This window comes from Dermacentor variabilis, chromosome 2 (assembly GCF_050947875.1).
Source record: "Dermacentor variabilis isolate Ectoservices chromosome 2, ASM5094787v1, whole genome shotgun sequence".
Taxonomy (NCBI): Eukaryota; Metazoa; Arthropoda; class Arachnida; order Ixodida; family Ixodidae; genus Dermacentor; species Dermacentor variabilis.
In genome coordinates, this window is record NC_134569.1 from 60,851,468 (window position 1) to 60,875,747 (window position 24,280).

Genomic DNA, 24,280 nt, shown 5'->3' on the forward strand with positions numbered 1-24,280 from the left:
AAAGCCCATCATTCGTTCGAAAGTGGCCGGCGCGTTACAGTGACCGAAAGACATCACCTTCAACTGATAAAGACCGTCAGGGGTAACAAATGCAACCTTCTCTCGGTCCGTGTCGTCGACGGCAATCTGCCAGTAGCCGGAGCGTAGGTCGATAGAAGAAAAACAGGTGACACCGTACAGGCAGTCTAGAAAGTCACCAATACGTGGCAAAGTGGTAAACGTCCTGTTTTGTGATTTTGTTCAGGTGGCGATAATCTACACAAAAGCGTCACGTTCCATTCCTCTTTTCGAAAAGGACGACGGGAGAAGCCCGAAGACTACAGGAATGTTCGATAATGTCCTTCGCAAGCATCTGTTTTACTTGCTGATAGATAACTGCTCGTTCCGACACGAAAACACGATATGGACATCGGTGAATAGGGATCGCATCGCCAGTATTTATGCGATAGGTCACGACGGACGTTTGGCCTAAGGCTCGATTGTCAAACTAAAAAATGTCGCGATATAGCCATCAAGAACGCAGAAGAGGGCTGCAGCTTGAGCAGGTGTAAGGTCAGAGGAAGCCATCTTCTAAATGTCGACGCCACTGCTGTGGGGTGACATCGCAGTATGGGCTGAGCTGCGACAATCTGCGACTGTGATGGGCTCGACCTGACCATCCTCAGGTACGTTTGCCGTCAATTGCCGTCAGGTACAGCTGTCGTGGAAAACAAGTCGACGTGTGTGACAGATTTAGGCAGGAGGCGAATAAAATCCATGCAGCTTAAACGGTTTTCAGGCGGGTCCACGGAGTCAGCAAGAAGAGGCAAGTCAAGGAGAAGTGAGCTGGCCGAACAGTGAATGAGGGCAGAATGAGTGGAATTAAAATCCAGACCGACAACGAGTTCGTGATGGCAATGCTCGATGACGGTGAAAAGAACGACGGTGTTTCTCTGAGCAACGGTGAGTCGGGCAAAGCACATACTAACAACAGCGACAGTACGTACCCTGGCAGCCCGTACGGCTCGGTGCGGGGCAGGCGTTAGAACTTTATTAAGCCGACGACAAAAAGCAGCAGTCATAATGGACACATGTGAATCGGTGTCAATAGAGAGTTTTATATTTGGGGACGCAAACGGCTTGCGTACGCAAGAACTAGGGGCCACGATACCGCGCATGCGCAGACCCCTACGTCTACGTCTCTAGGCCTTACGTACGCAAGCCGCTTGCGTCCCCTAACCTAAACATCTCCAATGAACGCGCACACAGGAACATTGCCAACAAGAACGTCCAAAAGATTCTGGTTCGTGGGTATGGTCAAGCGAGAATTTCGTGCCAATGTCGACAATGCAGCTCCACCTCCTCAAGATGCACTGTATAGTTTTCCGGTCGGGGGTGCTGCGAATAGGTCGGAGAAAGAGGACGGCGTGACGAAGGCGAACGGTATTGATGGCGGGAGGGAGAAGGTGAGGGAGTGTAGCCAGAGGGTGTTGATGTAGCAGGGTTGGTGTAGCAGTAACAAGTTGGCTGTCGTCCCTTACGTCCATAACTTGTCGCATAGGCTAAAAGAGAAAGGATAGCTTCTCGCCACACCATGAAAGTCGTGTTCTCGGCGAAGAATCCGCTCGGCAGCATTTGTTTCGGCCGTGCGCAGGCGCCCGATCAACGCGTATATGTCAGAACGATTTAGTCAATGAAGAATGGAAGGACGAACAAAAGAATGAATAAAAATGGGCAAGCAGCTGGTGCGGCAGGACAGAGCGTACGTCACTGCATACTATATACGAAGAGACGGCGAGTTTCATGTATAGACGGCCTTTCGTCCTTCCTTCTTTAAATGCCACGGCCCTTGCGCGCAGCACTGACTGATCTTGCCTATACACGCGTGAGCTGGCGCACGTTCAGACGGAGTGACGCGTGGGATCGCGAGAAGCATGCCCTGCTTCCGGCGCCGCTCGCGAGGAAAGCATGTTCCACCAGCCGTGGTTCGAATTCACGGAGATTTTCGTTCACGCGATTTGCGGTATGGGTCGGACGCCTTCGCAAATAATAATACGTCCAGCATGGCAATCGGCCACGCATCTGCTCTTACGAACAGTTCTAATAGCGTACGAGCCTCGTTGCGAACATATGGGACCAGGTTCTAAAGGCACATCTCCAGTTTCTGGCGCGAATGGCGAAGCTGGCGAGACTCGCGACGGCGACTTTCTGAAGAACTGGCGACAGGTGCGATTATAACGCCGCACTGCGCCAGAACGCGTTCGAGAAGCCGCACACCCGAAGAGAGAGAGAGAGAGAGAGAGAGAGAGAGAGAGAGAGAGAGAGAGAGAGAGAGAGAGATAATGCATAGGAAAGCAGCCACATTAACCAGAGGTTGTCTTGGTCGGATAATCTAGCTGCGCGGGAATGAGAGCAGAGAAGCACGAGAGCTGCAAAGCCCGGTGTACATAACATAGCGGTAGCAGGCAGGGTTCTCGTAGTCCGTTATGCGTGCAGACGCCCGTAGATCTCAGAAGCAAGACGAGCAGCAAGTGCAGCCTCCTCTGAAGAGTTACTTCGGGGGCACTGGCCTCTAACTTTGTGTTCTGATAGCAGACGATTGTCCAGTCTATATCAAGCACTGCACACGTTACTTGCCTCTGCACACTATATACAGCGCGGGAAGACACAGAGAAGGTGTGTGTTAATGTCTCGCGACAGCTGCATGTGTCGCACGTGGGACTGTCAGGCATTTCAGTGAGAAAGGCATATAAGGGTTCTTAAATGCGATACCGAGCCACAAACGGCACGACGCGGTCTGTTCGTGTGGTGGTCTACAGCGTGCTCGATGTCCCTCTGGGACGACTGAAGAGGAAGCGTTATACGATCAAGGATGCCGTGTTACCGCCTGACCACTCATCTTTCGATTCCTCCGTCAGCGATGCCCCTGTCATTTCTCTCGAATCTTGTCTCCACAGTGCCCGCCATTCCGCACTGTGCCCGTATGCGGTCGTGCCCCTTAGAGTTGGATGAGTATAACTAGGGCGTTCAGATGCCGAGCAATTGGTGCAAGGTCGCCGCGGTTCGTTTTCCGGCGGTAACGGAGACGCACAGATGCAGGTGGAATACAGAAACACTGTATCTTGTTTTGTTTCTTCGATATTTACTACACGTTTATAAAAACGCAGAAGGTTAAAGTTAAAACGAATGCAAGAAAGACGGACGTAGCTCGTGTTCGCCTTTGTATTAAGTATTACTCGCGCTGTTCGCCTCAATAATGGAATACCTATACTCACCCAGCAAACCAACTTCCTGAGGTTGAAGTTAATCCACAACACCCGACTGCATGGTGTCTCTCATAACCCCCCGTTGCTTTCGGATGCTAATCTTGCCAGCCCGCCACGGCGGCTCAAACGCTGCGGCGTTCTGCGGCTGCATGAGCACGAGGTCGCGGGTTCTACCTCCGGCCGCGGCGTCCGCATTTTCATAAGGACAGAATGCAGAAGCGCTCGCGCAACGTGCATTTGGTCTACGTTAAGGAAACCCCGAGTGATCAAGATTAATCGGGAGTCCCATTATACGGCGTCCCTCGTGACCCAATGTGTAGTTTCGGGACTTTAGAAACCCCGCAATTTATCATCGGCACGGTCGATTATTCGGCAGGAATAACAGCATTCAACTGCCCAAATAAATACACTTAAACTGTTCTTCCTTGGAAGTTGTTTCTACATTTAAGAGCTTAAGTGCTTTTTTTTTCTTTACGAAATATCATCCTAGAATGATCATGTCAATCACGTCATCAACGAACTTTCTCAAATCGTTATTATCCTATTCCACAACCAACATCGTCTTCCACCTAGCACACTGATGTTATTGTTTCCCTCGCTCTTGCAGTCTTTACTTTATTATTGCCATCTAATTTGGGGAAACACGTCAGAGTAAAATTAGCGAAATTACATATTTCTAGAAAAAAAATCTTTTAGTATTGGTGCAAAGGTTGCAACCTCTTATAGTCTGATGTTATTCCTTCCTTTTTTTTTTGCCTGAAGAAAATACTCGAATTACAGTTAAAATACTTGTATGCAAGTTAAAAATCTCCAACGTCACCTACTCACACCATTGGCTACCCCGGGTGACAAAGAAAGCAATGAGAGGGTGCATTTAAAGAAAGCCAACGGTCATATAGCACAGAACAATGTCTATATAGTCGCATGCTATCGCACTAAACAAACTCAAATTTGGCATATGACCCGTCTCGCATCTTATAGCAGTCTGTAAAGCAGTCGGTACTGCAGTGTTACTGCAGCACAACGCCCGGCGTATAGTGGCCTGGCGTCTTGCAGGTAAGCCCGAGGACACGGGATCGAGTCCCGACCGCGGCGGCCGCATTTCGATGGGGGCGAAATGCAAAAGAAACATCCGTGACCGTGATTGGGTGGGCGCTAAAGAACCCCAGGGGATCTAAATGAATCCGTAGCCAACCACTAAGGCGCGCCTCATAATCATATCCTGCTTTTGGCACGTAAAACCCCAGAATTTTTTACCGAAGTATTTTTAGAAATGGCGACTTCAGTTTATGCACATGAACGCATGCAGTCGCGCGAGTTTTGAGGAATCTTCTCCCTCGTTGCAAGCTGTTGCGTTCTCCAGGGTAGCGCATCCCACCGCTGCCACCAGTTGTTGCGTTCTCCAGGGTAGCGTACCCCAACGGTGTCGAGTTGCAACGCCTGTTTATCGAAGCTCGACCGACGTTACTATTGGGTAGCGTGGCGTTTTCGGCGGGCTGCAGGCATCCGGTAGACCATGGTGACCAGGCAAGAACGAGAAGACTTCTAGGGCGAAACTTGCACACTTTATTCAATGGTTGGTGAAAGATAAGAAGAAGAGAATGAAGTAAAGAGGTACATTGCGGCGCCCTTTAAATAGGCCCACTAAAATCGTAGGCGGTATCTTGCTCACGTCAACATCACGTGATATGTACTGAGTTCCACGGTGCTTGGCGGCGGCACTCACTCACCCGGCGACCTTTCACGAGCCCGCCTCCGCTGGTGGCAAGTCCGGGATCGTAGGCGCTTATCCTTTCTTCTATGACGTTGGTTTGCGGAAGTTCTTCTGTAGAGCTTGACAGTTAGTGGAAAGGGCCTCTGGATGTGGATAGGCGGCTGATGCATTGTCCCAATTGACTTCTTCACGAGCGTGCCTCCGCTGGCGGCAGCCCGGGGTTCTGGTTCGCGGAAAGGGTTTTCACGTACACAAACAAAGGGGCCTGCGAACACTGTGGGCGTCCGCCAGACCGGCATCCACTCGAGACAACCACCGCAAATTAGGCATCCATTCTTCGTTCTGCTTAGGCATGCACACACACGAAGAGGCCTGAAAGCACTGCGGAGCCCTGCCCGATCATCCACTCGAGACAACCATGGCAAATCAGGGATCGATACTTTATTTCGATGAGGCATGGTGGTGGAGCATCCTTTTTGCCCGAGGTGTTACTCGCCATCGTCGCAAAGCACAATGAGCGAAGCGTGGCTTTCTGAGTCAGAGATGGCGACGCACTGACGGGCTCTTGCTGGACGACCACACATGACGTTAAACTCTGGATTTCACTGGCGTAGGAGTCCCACTTGGATTTATGACCTCAGATTTCCAATCTGTCAAAACGTGAACTGGCCTGTGAAATCTGACAAACCTATAAGCTGTATATTCGATAATGTAAGAAACAACATGGTCGGCAGCTGCTAGAAAATAAATTGCCACGGCTTTTGAACAGTCTATGTCCGAATAACATACCATACTTGAAACTAGTGTATAAAAAATACCTTCGAATTCTTCAATTTCCCAAGAACGGAAGTAAGAGCCACTCTACCAACTACCAAATGAACGGAACTAACGGCTCGAACACAGGCAGAAAATAAGAAACGGCGTATTCCATCCTGCCCAGCCCCGCTACCGACAGGTCTCATACGGCCAGACTCTGCAGCACTTACAAGAGTAAGAACTGCGACAGCGATAACCATGCACCTACCGATCGCGGCAGGTGCTCATAGCGGTTCTGCAACTGATCCGTCACGAGCGAGAAAACGACCGAAGTGCGCCACATGTGGCCCTTCAGACCGCACCACATTTAAAACATATTTGGTGGGAGCGCCGAGCGTTGGCAGTCCAGAGGTAGCCAGGCCCTTCTGGAACAGTCTTTCCGGGGCGCAGAGGACGAGGTCTATAGAGACTGTGTCACGTCGAGCAGCGAGCTCGTCTACAAGAGCCTCCTTGGTTCTATAACGAACAACGAGCTACGTGAATTTGTTTATTGCCAAGGTCATGTGATTATTATTATTATTATTATTATTATTATTATTATTATTATTATTATTATTATTATTATTATTATTATTATTATTATTAATCTCGCTTTTTTAACAAATACGCATCACACTCGTTCATTTCCCGAGATGCTTAGCATTATTAGCTAAATGTTTGTTTTCCTGCCAAAGTGTTCAACCGACACATCTGCGTACTGTCCTTTTTTTTTTCTTATTTTTTTTTTGCAGTGCGTTGTGTTGCGCGTGTGCATTTTCATATCGTTTTGAACGTCTTCTTTGTCCACGAAACGTTTCATGGACATACCTCTTTATTTCTTTTTTCTTCTTACTAATGATGTATTTGGTTATGTTATGTCGAACTCTATATTATATTTTTTTACTATTGCTAAATTCCATTCGTGAATGTTACTTTATACTTTGTCCAATCAATGCGGCTGCAGTGCCGCACGCCAGGGTGGCGTCTACGGCTTTGTCAAGCTATCGATAGATAGCTTCTTATCCGGCCACTCCTCGGTTGTTCGCGTTACCTTAATCGAAGGCAGCGGTCGTCGTATACATGAGCACTCGACGTGTGTTGCGAAACCACGCGATAGCGCTGCACTTAAAAGGACAGAATCGTATACGCATAGCGTCGCGGTCGCGAGAAAGCGGAGGCCATTATTGTAAATATATATATGCAAAAATGGCTGCCGCTTTCTCGGAATGGCCGCCGCTTTCTCAGAATTTGCGACGCGTATACGCCTCGCAAATTTCGTCTCACGATACCTTTTGTGCTGTCCTCGAAGCATCGACAGAGATAATTTTTGCCAGTGGCCTCTTAACAATGGGCCCGTATTCTAAAACGACCACTTTCGGTGACACTATCGCCTCGGCCAAGCCTTTGCCATCGGCGTGTGTTGATTGGCTGTTTTAGCAGAATCGGATGAGCTGGAATAACACAGAAACAGCGCGACATGAAGGATGAGCGAGTAAAGAGCACAGAACAGAGCGCTGACTAGCAACCAGATGCTTTATTTGCAGAAGCAGCATATACAGAGATCATTAAAGGTGACAGAAGAAAAAAAAAGAAACAAAAGGTTAAGCGTCAGCCACGGAGATAATCCAGTTCTCTTTGTTTATAGCGTGAGGGACGCGGAACTGACGCATGCGTCACCACTTGTGAATGTGCAAAATGCCGCAAAGATTTCCCGCGCGCGCTGCTCACTATATCTTCCAATTATTTCGCACTTATTAAAGATCGGGGTGCAACAACACGTGTTACAGTGGGCAGCCAGATGACTGTGCGTTTTTTGTGTGTGTGTGTGTGTGTGTGTGTGTGTTTTGCGAGGCGGCATGCTCGCTCTGGCGATCATTAATGCACTTCCCCGTTTGCCCGATATGGCAACGTTTACAATCGAGCGAGATTTTATAGACGATCGCGACGTTTCTGTGCTCTTTACTCGCTGGTCCTGTGCCGTGCTGTTTCTGTTTTATACCAATGATGAACCAACCGGTCCTTTTGAACACGCTGCGAACGGACGAGCTGATTGGCTGGTTGAGCACTAAAAGGCATGCGATTTTGCTCAACCAGCCAATGAGCGCGCGCCTGCCGGCGATAGTATTCTCGAGGTGGATCGTTTCAGGATACGTCCGAATGTCACGCGATTGTGATTTTAACGGTAGAGAAGCTGGTCATTCTGTTTCGTATCGACGTGGTGTGGCAATATATCTATATATATATATATACAAGTGAGGACGAAAGGGACTGGGGAATGAGGAATGAGGGTTGAGGAAAGTGGATGGGGAAACGGCGCCGCGGTAGCTCAATTGGTAGAGCATCGCACGCGAAATACGAAGGCTGTGGGATCGTTCCCCACATGCGGCAAGTTGTTTTGTCATCCACTTTCATTTTCATTAATTTATCGTTTGTTTATTTCATTTATTAAGCACGAGTAATGTTGCCCTTGTTGTCAGTGTTTGAAGGCTTCTTCTTCTGTTGACCCCCCCCCCCTCTCTCTCTCTCTCTCTCTCTCTCTCTCTCTCTCTCTCTCTATATATATATATATATATATATATATATATATATATATATATATATATATATATATATATATATATATATATATATATATATATATATATATATATATATATATATGTATATATATATATATTAAACAGTTCAAGTAACTATAGGTTTCGCGATCGACTTTGAGCCTCTGCATGCTTTTAATGTTCTACACATTTGGCAGCTAAAAAAAAATGAATAAGGCTGATCTCATCCAGCGTTCGACGTCAACCGCGGTCTATGCGGATGCAGTTTCCAGGAATTCCATTGTTACCGAGCGCACTTGACTGTCTCGTGGACGGCTCGAGCCAAAATTGATTGAAGACAACGAGGAAAGCCGCGGACTGAGAACTTTAAACAAACTTTGCAGATCACAGCCGGCGTTTCACCTTTTCTCTGCGCTGTTTAGCGAAGCTCTAAATGAGAAAGAAGACGTTAAGTGGTTACGTCAACGCCATTTTCTTTAATATATACTATATGCTCACATACTGTGACAGCCACGAAGAGAAGTCGGCACTGTTGGCCAATACCACACGAAAGAGCGCACACTTAGTTATTCGTCACCCGAGCAAGTAATTTCAGGCTTATTTGGGCGCAGTCTTCATTTCCGTCCTATGTGCGCTATCCGCGCATGTAGCCGTCGGCACTATATAGTTGTATAGGATCTCTGCGGTGCCGAGGAAACTATAGAACATCTACTGTGCTACTGCCCATCTTTTTAAAACGAAAGACATGATCTCTGCACAGCTCTCAATCAGCTAGATAGAACACCGTTCACCTTGAAGAAGATCTTGGGACCATGGCCTCGCATATCGCAGCCACAAAAGGCCACAAAAGCTCTGCTGCGATACTTGAAGGCTACTGGATTGAGTCAGCGTCTGTGATCCGGACTGAGTGACCGAACGATATACCCAGTAGACTTTCTCTTCTTCTTTTAATCTTTCCGTCCCCTTTTCCCTTTCCCCAGTGTATGGTAGCCAACCGAGCTCAGTCCTGGTTAACCTCCCTACCTGTCCTTTATCATTTGCTCTCTCTCTCTCTTTTGTTTGTCCACGGGGAGTCAAGGTGCAGGTTGCGATATTTGAGCACGCTGTTGTGTTCTTTCGAATAAGTGCCTGTATAAAATAAGGCTTAGTATACGCAACTGGAGAGAGGCGACCGATTCGCAGCGTTGACGGCCACCTCGATCGTGCCCCACACTCGTGGAGGATGCTCGTGCCTCTCGAGTCCCTATAGCTTCACCGATCGCCGCTGTGCTCACTTAGCCCGGTGGCAGACTTTCTCGCGCAGCGCTTGGTGCTTTCTTCTCTCGAGGGAAGCCTGCGTTAATTAACGTCGGAAAGCATCGGTGGCGTGACTCGGAGAGCCGGCCGCGCGTCGTACGTATACGCAGTGCTCGGGCGGGCGCGATTTTTCTCACGCGCCACCCACCAGATGGCGCGCACCGTGGTCGCGCTAGGTCACGCCATCACGCGAACTGGCAACGCCACTAGACCGAAAACGCGAGGCAGGCGCTCGGTGGCTCCCTCGGTGGCAGGCAGACGCCTGTGTTTGGACCGGACTGCTGGTACGATCTGTTGGGAACTCGGCGCTGACGCCCGTGGTTGTACCTGGGTCGCAAGCCCCAAGGGTAGCGTTGGCCTGGCGGCCTGGGGTACAACTGGAAGCATCCGAAGGTTCCGGCAAAGCATGAGTCGACTGGTAACAACGAAACAACTTGTTTATTTTAACATCGCAAAGAGTAGGTGGTCAGGTTTGACCGAAGTAGAGAGACGGGAGAGCACTTCACTCAACAGAAGAAATCGGAGCCCTCCTTTTGGCGTCCGGGGGCAGCTGTTTTTATACTCTCGCAGTTGAGGGCAAGAAGGAACCCCTCAAAAGACGAGCACGTGAATGTACAATGGGCTAATGGTGACGCACACTGTCGTAGCGATGCCGTAGCACCATGACGAGCACGATCTCGTAGCACCCTGTCGAGCACGATCTCGTAGCACCCTGTTGTAGCGCTGCCGGTCGGGCACAATGACTGTAATGAGAGGATGGTCCCTGCTTTGGCATCGCCTGTTTCGGGCACAAGGACTGGAATGAGATCCCTGCTTTGGCATCGCCTGTTTCGGGCACAATGACTGGAATGAGATCCCTGCTTTGGCATCGCCTGTTTCGGGCACAATGACTGGAATGCGAGGATGATCCCTAGGCGGTCGCATCGCCGCAGTCGCGCCTGGAAACACCTGGCGATGAGTGTTGCGGCGACGACGATCGGGCCAAAATGTCTGCCGCCCCGCCGCAGTCGCGCCGGCAAAACCACGTGTCGCAGGCGAAACGCAACAGACCGCCCCGCCGGCGGAAGGAGATCCCGATGGACAGGGGACTGCATCCGCTGTCCGGAGGGATGTCGCTCGATGATGCTCATAACCGAAGTCGGGCGTCCCTCGACGTTTCTTGAGCGCAGCGCACAGAGAAGGCCTCGTTCTCTCGTTCAGGTTCGCACGGGACACTGCAAAGTGACTTCGGGAGAGTTCACATTTTTGTTCTCGTTCCCGGCAAGCGTTAGAACTACGCTGAAACTCAACCGCTCAGTCAGCAAGCACGGCACAACCCTCACTAAGCCCTGCCAGGCTCTTTCCCCTTTTTATACCACTGCCTAGTTCCTTACAGTAGTCTAGCATCACTCAGAACGCGTCCACAAATTGAAAAATTGCACTAGAAAGCATATCATCACTTTGAAACACTAAACAAAAGCAATATGTTAAAAAAAATCCTGCCTCAGGAAGAAAAACATCAGTAACAAACAATTTTGAGGCTGATTCCTACGTTAGGGGCTTCGACTTAAGCCATCGGCGTTACCGTTGAGACTCCCCTTTTTGTAACGCACCTCAAAGGAATATTGTTGTAAAGCGAGGCTCCAGCGCAGGAGGCGGCCATTTTTGGGAGAGATGGTCTGCAGCCATTGGAGAGGGCAGTGATCCGTCTCAATGATGAACCTCGAGCCGGCTAGATAGCATGACAATTTCTGAACGGCCCACACGAGACACGCACACTCTTTCTCGGTGGCGCTATACGCCTGCTCACGACTGGTCAGCTTACGACTAGCATACAGGACGGGGTGTTCTACTTCTCCATTTTCCCGTTGGCACAGTACAACGCCCATGCCTCGCTCACTAGCATCGCACTGAACAATGAACCCTTTTGTATAGTCTGGCGATCGTAGCACAGGCTGGCTTGTTAGGGCACTCTTTAGGGCGCTAAAAGCTCTTTCCTTTGTCTCGTCCCAGACGACTGTTTGAGGCTCTGTCTTTCTTAGAGCATCCGTCAGGGGAGCCGCGATATCAGAGTACCTAGGGATGTACCTCTGATAGTAGCCGGCGACACCTAAGAACGACCGAATATCGGTCTTTGTGCGCGGTTGCGGAAAGTCTCGCACAGCGGCCACTTTTATTTCAGAGGGGCGGCGACGACCCTGACCAATCACGTGACCGAGGTAGACAACCTCGGCCTGTGCTAACTGGCACTTAGGAGCCTTGACTGTCAAGCCCGCTTCGCGCAGGCGGGTTAGCACTGCCCGCAAGTGTGTCATATGCTCAGACCAGGATGCGGAGAATATCGCTACGTCGTCTAGATACGGTAAAGCGAATTCTTGCTGTCCCCGCAACACTTTATCCATGAGGCTTGAAAAACAGTATGGCGCGTTCTTCAAACCAAAACTCAACACTTTAGGACGGAATGTTCCCATTGGTGAAATGAACGCCGCATACCTACTAGCCTCTTCTGTAAGTGGAACCTGCCAATAACCCCTGACAAGATCTAGGGTGGAAATAAACTGAGCGCTACTAACTTTCTCAAGGCGCTCCTCGATGTTAGGGATCGGATAAATTTGATCCTTAGTGATGGAATTAAGCCTGCGGTAGTCGACGCAAGGACGAGGTTCCTTGCCCGGTACCTCAACTAAAATCAAAGGGGAGGTATAATCACTCTCACCTGCCTCAATAACACCGAGCTGTAGCATTTTCTTTACCTCAGCCTCCATAATATCGCTCTGGCGGGGTGACACCCGATACGCCTTGGATCGTACTGGCTCTGGGGAGGTAAGTTCTATGTCATGAGTAAGGACAGAAGTCCTACCAGGCCTCTCAGAGAACAGACCTTGAAACTCTTGTAATAGCTGGTGTAGTTCGGTTTTCTGCTCGGGCGACAGCGGTGCTTTACTGATAAGGTCACTAATGACTTGACCGGTGTCTTCCCTGTTCGTCACTGAGCCTAGTCCCGGAAGCTCGACTGGAAGCTCTTCAGGAACGTTTACCATCATGCACACCACTGCTTCCCGTTGTCTATAAGGTTTGAGCAGATTACAGTGGTAAACTTGCTGTGCTTTCCGCTTTCCTGGCAGACTTACCACGTAGTTAACGTCCGACAGTTTCTGAACAATTCGTGCTGGGCCCTCCCACTGCACGTCTAGTTTGTTGTTTAGCGATGTGCGCAATATCATGACCTCATCGCCCACCTCAAAACGACGGGCCCTGGCTGTCCGATCATAATAAACCTTGGCCCTCTGCTGGGCCTTTGTCATTGCTTCACCTGACAACTCCTGTGCCCTTCTTAAGCGTTCGAGGAGTTTAAGCACGTACTCCACCACGACTGGGTCGTCGCCCCTATCTTCCCATGATTCTCGAAGCATGCGAAGCGGAGATCGAAGCGAGCGACCGTACACCAGTTCAGCTGGCGAAAACCCCGTAGCCGCATGCGGCGCGGTCCTTAAAGCAAACATCACCCCAGGCAGACACAGCTCCCAGTCAGTTTGATGTTCAAAACACAACGCTCTCAACACGCGCTTCATGACGGAGTGGAGCTTCTCAACGGAATTCGACTGTGGGTGGTACACTGAGCTGTGTAACAGCTTTACCCCACACCTTTCGAGAAAAGTTGTCGTCAAAGCGCTAGTAAACACTGTGCCCTGATCTGATTGGATTTCCGCAGGAAAACCAACTCGCGCAAATATGGACAGTAGTGCATTGACTATCTCAACTGAGCTGAGTTCTTTAAGCGGCACTGCTTCAGGGAACTTTGTCGCTGGGCAGATCACAGTCAAAATGTGTCTGTACCCCGTGGCTGTTACCGGCAGAGGTCCCACTGTATCAATAACGAGCCGTCTAAAAGGCTCCGTAATGATAGGTACCAATTTCAACGGCGCCCTCGATTTGTCCCCTGGTTTGCCCACCCGCTGACAAGTGTCACATGTCCTCACGAAATGGTCTGCGTCCCGAAAACACCCTGGCCAATAGTACTCTTGCAAGAGACGGTCCTTAGTTTTCTTAACTCCTAGGTGTCCGGACCACGAACCCCCATGCGACAAGCGCAACAGATCCTGACGATAGCATTGAGGCACGATCAGCTGATCGAACTCCACTCCTCGGCGGTCTAGATACTTCCGGTACAGGACTCCACCTCTTTCCACAAAACGCGCAGTTTTCCTGGCGATACCTTCTTTGACATTGCAGCGCACGTTTTCCAGGCTGCCATCCTTTTTTTGCTCGGCTATCAAAGCCGACCGGCTGACTTTTAGCAACCTATCAAGTCCGTCTGACGTAGGCGCGATGAGCAAATCAGTAGATAGCTCTTCTAACTTTCCCGAATCGGGATTTTCCTCTCCAGTATCTGGCGCCTTCAACGCTACAGACTCAATTTTATTCAGTTCGGGCGTGCTCTGAATATCAGCTTGCTGCGCCTCTGACCCTTTTTCGTTGTTTGATAACGTCGGCCCCGCAACTACCGCCATTGCAGCGAGCTCCCGAACCTTCGATCTGGTTAAGGCCTGAACACTAGCTTCACCAAACAAAAGCCCCTTCTCGCGCAGGAGGTGATCGGACCTGTTTGAAAATAGGTACGGGTACTGGGGGGGCAGCATAGATGACACTGCCGCCTCCGTCTCAAGCGCTCCGAAAGGTCCTTCAATAAGCACTTTTGCTACCGGCAGACACACGCTATGAGCTTCCACGGCTTGCTTGATCCATGCGCACTCGCCCGTGAACATATGGGGTTCTACGTAAGACGGGTGAACTACATCCATCGTAGCTGCGGAATCGCGAAGCACTCGGCACTCTTTCCCGTTCACGAGGAGGTCTCGCATGTAAGGCTCGAGAAGCTTCATGTTCTCGTCAGTGCTGCCTATTGAAAAAAACACAACTTTTGGTGTTGTTTCCGGACACTGCGCCGAAAAGTGACCCGGCTTCTGGCACGTATAACACAAGCGCGCTCGCCTCATCTCGAACCGCTTTCTGCGTTTGGCTGCCGCCGTCTCTTTACGTTTGGTCGGACTGCTTTCGCTCGCATCCGCACTACGCGTGTCCCCCTTTGCTCTTATGGGTGTGAACTTCGGCCTCTCAAACTTCGAGCCAAATTCACCCTTTTGACCGTCCTTAGCTCCGCGAGCCCGACGCGTCACAAACTCCTCGGCTAGCTCAGCGGCTTTAGCCACCGTACAAACGTCTGGCCTATCCAAGACCCAGTATCGCACGTTCTCCGGTAACCGACTATAAAACTGTTCTAGCCCGAAACACTGCAGAACTTTATCGTGGTCACCAAACGCTTTCTCTTCTTTGAGCCACTCCTGCATGTTCGACATAAGCCTATACGCAAACTCTGTATATGACTCACTTTTGCCTTTCTCATTTTCCCGAAACTTCCGACGGAACGCCTCCGCAGACAGCCGGTACTTTTTTAGCAGACTCGATTTTACTTTGTCGAAATCCTCTGCTTCCTCTCTATCCAAGCGAGCGACTACGTCGGCCGCCTCGCCGGGTAACAAAGTGAGCAAGCGCTGTGGCCACGTTTCCCGAGAGAACCCCTGCTTCTCGCACGTTCGCTCAAAGTTAACCAGGAACAAACCAATGTCCTCTCCAAGCTTAAACGGCCGCATCAGGTCAGTCATTTTGAACAATACGCGTTCTCCTGCACCGTGTGCCTGACTTCCATTACGAGCGCGTTCCATCTCTACCTCGAGACGCTTCATTTCCAAAGCGTGTTCGCGCTCTTCTTTTTCTTTCTGCTCTTTAAGTTCGCGCTCCTGTTTCTCTTTTTGCTCTTTAAGTTCGCGCTCATATTTCTCTTTTTGCTCTTTAAGTTCGCGCTCCTGTCTTTTTGACCTCTCCTCAATAGTCTCAAGGCATTCCGACAGCTCGTCATCCTCAGCCTCTAACTCAAGAATAGCCGTTAGCAGTTCTGGTTTTCTGAGTTTGTCTGAGACATCCAGACCCAACTCTCTTGCAAGCTCCAACAATTTCGGTTTGCGCAACGACTTCAAATCCATGGCTGCTCTGAATGCTGCTTTCTCTACTGCTTACTATTGTCTTGCCGCAAACTAACCCGGCAGCAACGACAACCACAATTACCAGCTCTGTTTCTGACACTAACAAAAGCCTGGCAAAGCTCAGAAGAAGAAAGTCCCGCACTCACCAAACCTCGCAGGCAGGAATTCCGCGCAGTCGTTCCGCTGCAGGCAACCAGTCGTCACACAGGGCTCGTTGCACTGCTCCCGGATCGTCGTTGAGCTGCTCAGCATACCGTCAACTGCATCTCTTCGCTGCTGGCCTCCGTTGTCGCGATCTCACCGCTGGCAGACAGTTGTTTGAATTCGTAGGCGATCTCACCGCTGCCAACCAGATGTTTGGATCTGACTGCTGGTACGATCTGTTGGGAACTCGGCGCTGACGCCCGTGGTTGTACCTGGGTCGCAAGCCCCAAGGGTAGCGTTGGCCTGGCGGCCTGGGGTACAACTGGAAGCATCCGAAGGTTCCGGCAAAGCATGAGTCGACTGGTAACAACGAAACAACTTGTTTATTTTAACATCGCAAAGAGTAGGTGGTCAGGTTTGACCGAAGTAGAGAGACGGGAGAGCACTTCACTCAACAGAAGAAATCGGAGCCCTCCTTTTGGCGTCCGGGGGCAGCTGTTTTTATACTCTCGCAGTTGAGGGCAAGAAGGAACCCCTCAAAAGACGAGCACGTGAATGTACAATGGGCTAATGGTGACGCACACTGTCGTAGCGATGCCGTAGCACCATGACGAGCACGATCTCGTAGCACCCTGTCGAGCACGATCTCGTAGCACCCTGTTGTAGCGCTGCCGGTCGGGCACAATGACTGTAATGAGAGGATGGTCCCTGCTTTGGCATCGCCTGTTTCGGGCACAAGGACTGGAATGAGATCCCTGCTTTGGCATCGCCTGTTTCGGGCACAATGACTGGAATGAGATCCCTGCTTTGGCATCGCCTGTTTCGGGCACAATGACTGGAATGCGAGGATGATCCCTAGGCGGTCGCATCGCCGCAGTCGCGCCTGGAAACACCTGGCGATGAGTGTTGCGGCGACGACGATCGGGCCAAAATGTCTGCCGCCCCGCCGCAGTCGCGCCGGCAAAACCACGTGTCGCAGGCGAAACGCAACACCTGCCACCGAGGGAGGCTGTGCCTCGACAACCTATACACCTCGGTACTTCCGAGGAATGTAGTAGCACCGCCAGACTTGTACGCACTTACTTGTAATCAAATAACATTTATTGATTTGTAATTTAAAGATTGATTTGTTTACTCGGTAACACTCCCTGTGATTCGATTACATTTTTTCGGTAACCGATTACGTGTAACCAGCTACATTTGCGACGAAACAAGATCTGACAGGTGGCGCAGCTTCGATGACTTAAATTTGGCGGGAACAACAGAGTCCAAAGGGATAAAAGTATCTGCATTGGTTGCCTCCTTCCCACAACCGGCGTCCTGCTGCTGCTCCTCCGGCATCACCTGAACATGACAGGCTTACAGGTTTGCACACTTCACTTGGAGGTCCGACCTCTGAGCGTTTCTCATACAACAAATTTATCTGCCTCTTTCCTGGAAGCGCTTATAGGCGGCCTTCATATGTGATAAGAGCTGCTGCTGAATTCTTCTTCTCTTAGTGCAGCAATCTATTATTGCTCTGATAAAGACGCAAGCTTCTTTCATCTAAACTCCTATGTTTCTGTTTGATATTACGTGACTTATCTACACCGATTTTTGTGGTTGAGGAGACGGAAACAGAAGGCCTCGATTTGTTTGTTCATCTCGACCATATAAAGCCAGCAGGCAATAAAGCCATGGAAAGCATGGGGTAATTATCTGTGGCTGAAATATAAAGATATAGAAAAAGATGAGGAAATGGGGAAATGAAAGCGGACGAGGAGTAAGTCGCCGGTGTAGACTGAACCCACAATTTTCGCGTAATCTGTTATTTATTTATTTATTTATTTATTTATTTATTTATTTATTTATTTATTTATTTATTTATTTATTTATTTATTTATTTGCAATACTGCCAATCTGAGCTGAAACCACAGCAGGTGGTCAACACAAAGGATTACAAGGGATAATCGTGCGTCATGTAAAGCTTGCGGGTCATGTCGCCAACGGGGACTAGTTATCTTTTCGTCCACTGTCATTTCCCATCTTCATTTTACAGCAAAGCTGTTAGCCTCTCGGTGGTCGGCACTTTTTGTGTCCGTCCGTAAACAAAAATTGTCATCATCAGCAATGCAATGGTTCACTCCCCTCGTGATGCAGAGGCTACAAGCGCACAGCAAACTGGAGCGAACAGTGCAGACATTAATTGAAATCCTCCATGCAACACACAGAACCGCATACGTTTCAATAAAGAACAATCTCAAAACAAGCATACGAACCATCAATAAAGCATTGCATAGCCCCCCCCCCCCCCCTCAGCTGTTGTAGCGGTGGTTTTGCGCAACAGCTTCGCTGGACATCTACTTTCCCAGGGCCAGGATGGCTAATAATTTTCTTTTCTGCATCTTCAAATTTCAACCGCAGCTAATTACCCCTATGCGTTCCTTGGCTTGATTGATTGCCTGGTGGCTTCACATGGTTGTAATTTTGTGATTGTAACGCACGAACAGTATTTCTAGAGATGAATAATATGCATCATTATATTGAATTGCATTACTTATTCGGACACCTTTTCAAGGAACGTGAATGTTTGCCGGTTCTAAACGGCTAATTAGTGAAGGGCGCCGAGAGGAGGTCCACCGACAAATTAAAACGCCGTTTCTGGGGCTCGATAGCGATGGTAACTTCGGACGTTGATTACCGAATAAAATTTTGAAAAGGAATATTTAGTGAGAATAAACAAAGTGTGGAGGGCTGTAGAGAACGCGTTGAAAGAACCAGGCGAGCGCGTTCTATTTACCGTATTTGTTCAATGTTCATAAATATATGGAGGAAAGTAACGCTAAAATAATGTACTAATGTTTGGTAATTGTTCAACTACTTTCGTGGGACAGTAATTAGTAACCCTCATCAATAAGATTTTGGAAGAAGTAATCGTAATTGTGATCGGTTACTTTTTTTTTCTGTAACGTGGACAAGTCTGAGCACCACTAAGAAAAAAAATAGAAAGAAAAGGAAACAGGGCCCTGAATTTCAGTCCTCCCGGAGGATAGGCCGACTTTCCGCGAGGAATGGAGCTCAGCATTACATGTAGTACGCCAGAGCAGTTCCGAACACGCCTTAATTTCAGCCAGATGGTATGTCCGACCTCGCTGCCTGTCAGCAGTCAATACGCATTAGCAAAACGAGATCTTATAGCCCCGTTACTGCAGCCAGAAATAAGTACGGTCAGTTCTGCTCATTTACGTAACAAACCTAGGCCCCTCCGCTGCGCGCCCAGCTCATCGAACCTGGGCGCTGAAAGTTGGCGGCAACTATTAGTCCCAGACCACACGTACGCTTTCGGAAGCGCACAAGTTCGCGTCTACTCGCCTAGCGCCTGCATGCGGCTCCTCGCGAGCAATGGCGGTTTGATTAAAGACGCGCGACAGCACGCGCCCACTGTGCTCGTGCCTTGGAAGACGACACTTTGTTGCTGACAGCGTTACAAAATGCTTCGGGCGTATTACGTCGTTTTGATCATCATCGCCATCATGATCATTTATGGTTATTGTTAGTATTATGATTTCCTACTTTAATGTGTTGCCTTGCCAAATCTCCATCGTCATGTCCCACAAGCCGTGACTGGCTTAGACAGGCCTGATAGTAACTGTAACCTATGTTAGTGCAATAAAGAAATCATTGTTATTAAGACGAAGGGCCTTAAGTGGCTCATACCCCCGATGGTCTGGAAAACGTGGCGGGCGGTACCGTAAAGGCCATGTGAGGTCGCCTCGCGCAGACATGCGCTAGTGCAACTGCTCTCCATCTGCTCGTCGTCAAGGCAAAGTTAATTAAGATAGCGTTAATCTAGGCACTCGAACCCACGACCTTTGGTGGGAGTCGCAACATCGACATTTGGTGAGTGTCGAACCCACGGCCCTTGGTGCTAATTAGGGCGAAGTTAATTAAGACACAGTTAATTAAGGTACCGTATATTAAGGCCCTCCAACGTACGACTTTTGGTGGGAGGATGTAATACCCCTGCCGCACGGGAAGATTTACCCCCATATTCTTAAACACGCTTTCACTCAACGATTCTCCTCGACTCAGCCAAGTCTCAAGGCGCCGTTGCGTTTCATGAACACCATTCCACCTTCACCACTCGAGTGAAATGTACCGACCGAGAAAAGCGTCTGTTATCGAGACTATTCTTAAATGTACTTATCAAAAGTCCCATTATTTAAGGCAAATATGTGTTTCCGTTAATTCGTCTTCCTAATCAAACCACTACACGGCGCAGTGCAAAACTTTAGCTCGGCAACCCTGCCACTGTGAGCGTTTGGCCGATAGAGCAAGCGGGAGCTGTGTTTGAGGTCTGGCAACAATCGCACCCTAACAGCTGAGAGCATATGGCTAAGAACCAATATAATTTGCACCGGTATTTGTCCGCTGCTCTTTGTTTCCTAGTGTTTCATTGGTGACTGACTGATCGTGGTTATGATGGGTGATTTTGTACTTGTACGTATGGTGATGAGCCTGAGACCAGATAGAACGGCCTATGGGCACCGTTGTTTACCTTCAAGACCTAGTGGTGCTGAGAGTTTGCCGAGAGCAACGACAGGACAGCAAATATGGGTGAGTGAGCCATTTTCTCATGGAAGCACAGTATGTCAATGCGGGTTTCGTGAGGTTGCCACGGCGCTGTCGATTAGTCGTTTTTCAGCATTGTTATTGTGACAGTCTGAATCACCATTTGGCCTATTTTGGGATACCACAAGACACGCTGCTACCCTGGATTTTGTACCTCGGTCAATTGCTGAAGTTCTGCAAGCCCCATTGAAGCCAACTGTCATCCGCATACAATGGAAGAAACTCATTGTTCCGGCCCTCATAATTCATCTTAAGCTGAAGCTAGGACCAGGGTAGAAACAGCATATATTTTACAAGGATTTACCATTGCACGCCGTCGAGTGGCTACACTCGACAGGCGCACACTATCTCTGTCTTGAACAGAGATGGTGTTTTATTTTGAATATATTTGTCAGCAGTACTACTGCTTCTGTTTATATCCTGAGAGGCAAACAAGCAAAGACACTAAAGATAACATAGGAGAAATTACTTGTACTTACTAATTGAATTAAAGAAATGACAAATTAATGGCAATGAAAGTGGATGAAAAAACAACTTGCCGCAGGTGGGGAACGATCCCACGTCTTTGCATTACACGTGCGATGCTCTAACCAATTGAGCTACCGCGGCGCCGTTTTCCCATCCGCTTTATTGTGTATTTATATTTCACTACTAGAACTAACTACTACTACTACTACTAGGACTAGGCCGTTCCCCACCTGCGGCAAGTTGTTTTTTCATCCACTTTCATTGCCATTAATTTATCATTTCTTTAATTCAATTAGTACGTACAAGTAATTTCCCCTATGTTGTCTTTGGTGACTTTGCTTGTTGGCTTCTCATGATATGATTATCAAAAATCGCGCCCCTCGGTTAACCACCTTTCTTCTCCTTCATTACTGCTTCTGTTTGTAGGATAAGAGTTCACGCTGTATTTGCAAACTACCAAAATACAAAAAGACGAGAATAATGTTAATTTATTGTTTTAGAAAAAAAATTGGCACTTGGATTGACCAGACGTTATTAACGGGTACATACTGTCTTAATAAATACTAGTGAAGGAAAGACATATGGATGAAAAATACAATGACTTCAGCTACAACATGTCTATGAAGGCAAATCCATGCGGTTAAGCTGCTTTTAGTGGTGGTGTTTGAGCTGGTAGGATGTCAGAAAGGTGATGTCTTAAGCAGAATATTTCGACGGCTATTATAGTGCAGCAGGACATTAACTGGAGCTCTCCTCCAGTTGTTTATTGGCAACCTGGTTCCTGCATAAGAGAAGGGATTGGTAATAAACATACAATTATGTTAAAGAAGGTCCATGAAAACTAGCTTAGGTACTATATTCGTTTTCTTTAGTTTACATTTCGTACTAATACATTCGTTTAAGACTTTTTTGTTCTGGAGCGCGATTTTTTTTTTTACATTAATGAGCTCATACTGTTTTTATTCTTTTATTTGCAAATAAACATTTTTCAGCTGGTCTGCCGCTTGAGCAGCAAGACTGACATACAGAGATCTAACACTTTCAAAATGAACCCTATAGAGAGCTGGAATGTTCGTAATAAAGATGTGTGAGATATATCTGCTACCACTTGCTTGCAATGTCTGTATTAGGAGCTGTCACTACACTGCTACACCTTTCTTTATAGGAATAAAAAAATAATGAGTTGTACAAAAACTCTGCTCTGTTGTATTGTTATTCTGTCTCTTGTATTAAAACAAAACATTACATTCACCTGTGTATACATGCAGGTATAATTCTTAATGTCATAGCTGGTGACATCCTCGTTGAGCTCGGATATCCATAGGGATGATAAGCTAATTAAACTGAATGGTTTGAAGCAAGGATTGGGTAATTATTGCTTATGACTTTAAATTGCACCAACTGCACATGGTCCGCGCAAAATTACAGTAAGTTTCTTATTTTCCTTAGCGCAACTAGCTCCATCAAATGAAAGAAAAAAATTAAAGTGAACGCACCTGCTCATTTATAGAGATGCTCGCTTTGCTGCAGTATGATTCGCCGCCCTTGGATTAGCGTAGTCAGTGACGATCTACCCGAGTGCAAACAGCGCCGACGGGGCGACTACCGGCGCTCGCGCAAACACACACGCACACAGGCGATACACGCACTAATGACAGGAATCTTCGTCGTTGTTTTCTTTTTATTAAGTTCGAAGTCTGCCGCAGTTATGTATCGTGCCGTGCTTGAACTGATCCGGCTTTGTACGATCAGCCGCGAGAAAAACGTGAATGCACTGACGCCGATAGAAGTTTTCGAGCACTGGCACAAAGAATACACGTACGCAGGTCATCAACTGGCTCATGCACGGAGTAAGACGACAGCCACTGCACTAGCTCGCAGTCTTCTTGACAGGACGGCCGATCTGTCTCGGCGCCGCAGTGCAATAATTCCGGTGCCGAAGCGCTCCAGAGGACATGCACCGGTCCCTAAAACGAAGCCCTTGAAAATGCGCAGCACGGTTAACCTAAGAAAAGCTACGGAGGCAACTGGCGTCCATCGTAAAAAGCTGACGAGGCGAGCGACAGATCGCAAGGCAGCCATGTTTACGCACTAACTTCACCCGAGGAGCGATTCGCAACTACCTTGAGATTCTCGAGTAAAGCGCTCGAGCTTTCGTTCCCTCAAGGCGCGTTTTGAGTGGAGGGCGATTTGTGAAATGAAAAAAAAACGCCCTCAAGGGGCATTTCGAGTGGAGGGTCAAGTCGAGGTGCGTTTGTGAACACGGGATTAATGTCATTTGAATCGAATGGCATTCGCATATAATCCCACTAATCGAAATCTACGCGGGAAAATTTAATGTCATTCGAATGGAATGACATTTGCCATCGAAACCCCCGTCACACGGGAAGATTTAATGTCGTTCGAATCGAATGGTATTCGATGCATCGAATGTCATTCGGTCTCTGGCAGTGCTACACAGTGAAATATAATGGCATTCGCAAATGATAGCAATGACGATCTGGAATAAAATTTGTGAAATTCAAAGAAATTTCGTGCCTATTAAACGCGTTTAAGAACTTTTGCGAGTACTTTTAAAACGAACGAAAACATTTTGACGCCAATTATTCACAACTAAAAGCACTTCGATCAACACATCCAACATGGCCGACCTCCGCGATAGACTCCTGATGCAAAGAGTAATAACGCTTGAGCACAACCCGTGGTGAAAATATCATGGCGGCAAAAATAATTATTCCTTTTTAGAACTATCTATCTATCTGGGGTCAAGAGTACACATTCGGTTCGATATCGAACTCATTCGATGGCAAATGTCGTTCCATTGGAATGACATTAAAATTCCCCGTGTAAATCCCGATTAGTTGAATTACATTCGAATGCCATATTCGATTCGAATGACATTAAAACTTCCCGTGTGACAGGGTATTAGGGGAACTCATTCACATTCGATTTCGAACCGAATGTACACTCTTGACCCCAGATAGACAACAGCGACACGCAACGCGAAAATATAATGCGTGCATCGACAAGGTCAGAAGATACTTTTTTTAGACTTATAAAAAGGAATAATTATTTTTTGCCGCGATGCTATTTTCACCGCGGGCTATGCTCAAGCGCTATTACTCTTTGCATCAGGAGTCTGTCGCGGGGGTCAGCCATATTGGATGTGTTTGTTTAGCAACGGCAGCAGTGGTGTTGTGTACTCTCGTGGTGGTTCGTCGGTGTTTGACGTGCGGTGCCACGGCTACAGCTGCAGCGGCTGCGGAACCTAAAGAAAATTTTGTTGCAGATCGTCACTGCTATCATTTGCGAATGACATTATCTTTTACTGTGTAGCCCCGCAAGAGACCGAATGGCATTCGATGCATCGAATGCCATTCGATTCGAATGACATTAAATCTTCCCGTGTGACAGCGGCAACGACGCATT

The 24,280-nt window shown here is 48.2% G+C and overlaps 1 protein-coding gene and 1 non-coding gene across 2 annotated transcripts in view; one reads left to right on the forward strand and one right to left on the reverse strand.

The window, feature by feature from the left end:
• Positions 1-24,280, forward strand: part of Mef2 (myocyte enhancer factor 2) — a 358,675-nt gene that overhangs the window by 131,952 nt on the left and 202,443 nt on the right. The window lies entirely within an intron of this gene.
• Positions 20,920-20,992, reverse strand: TRNAT-UGU (transfer RNA threonine (anticodon UGU)). Its single transcript has one exon. It is a non-coding gene; the product is annotated as a tRNA-Thr (tRNA).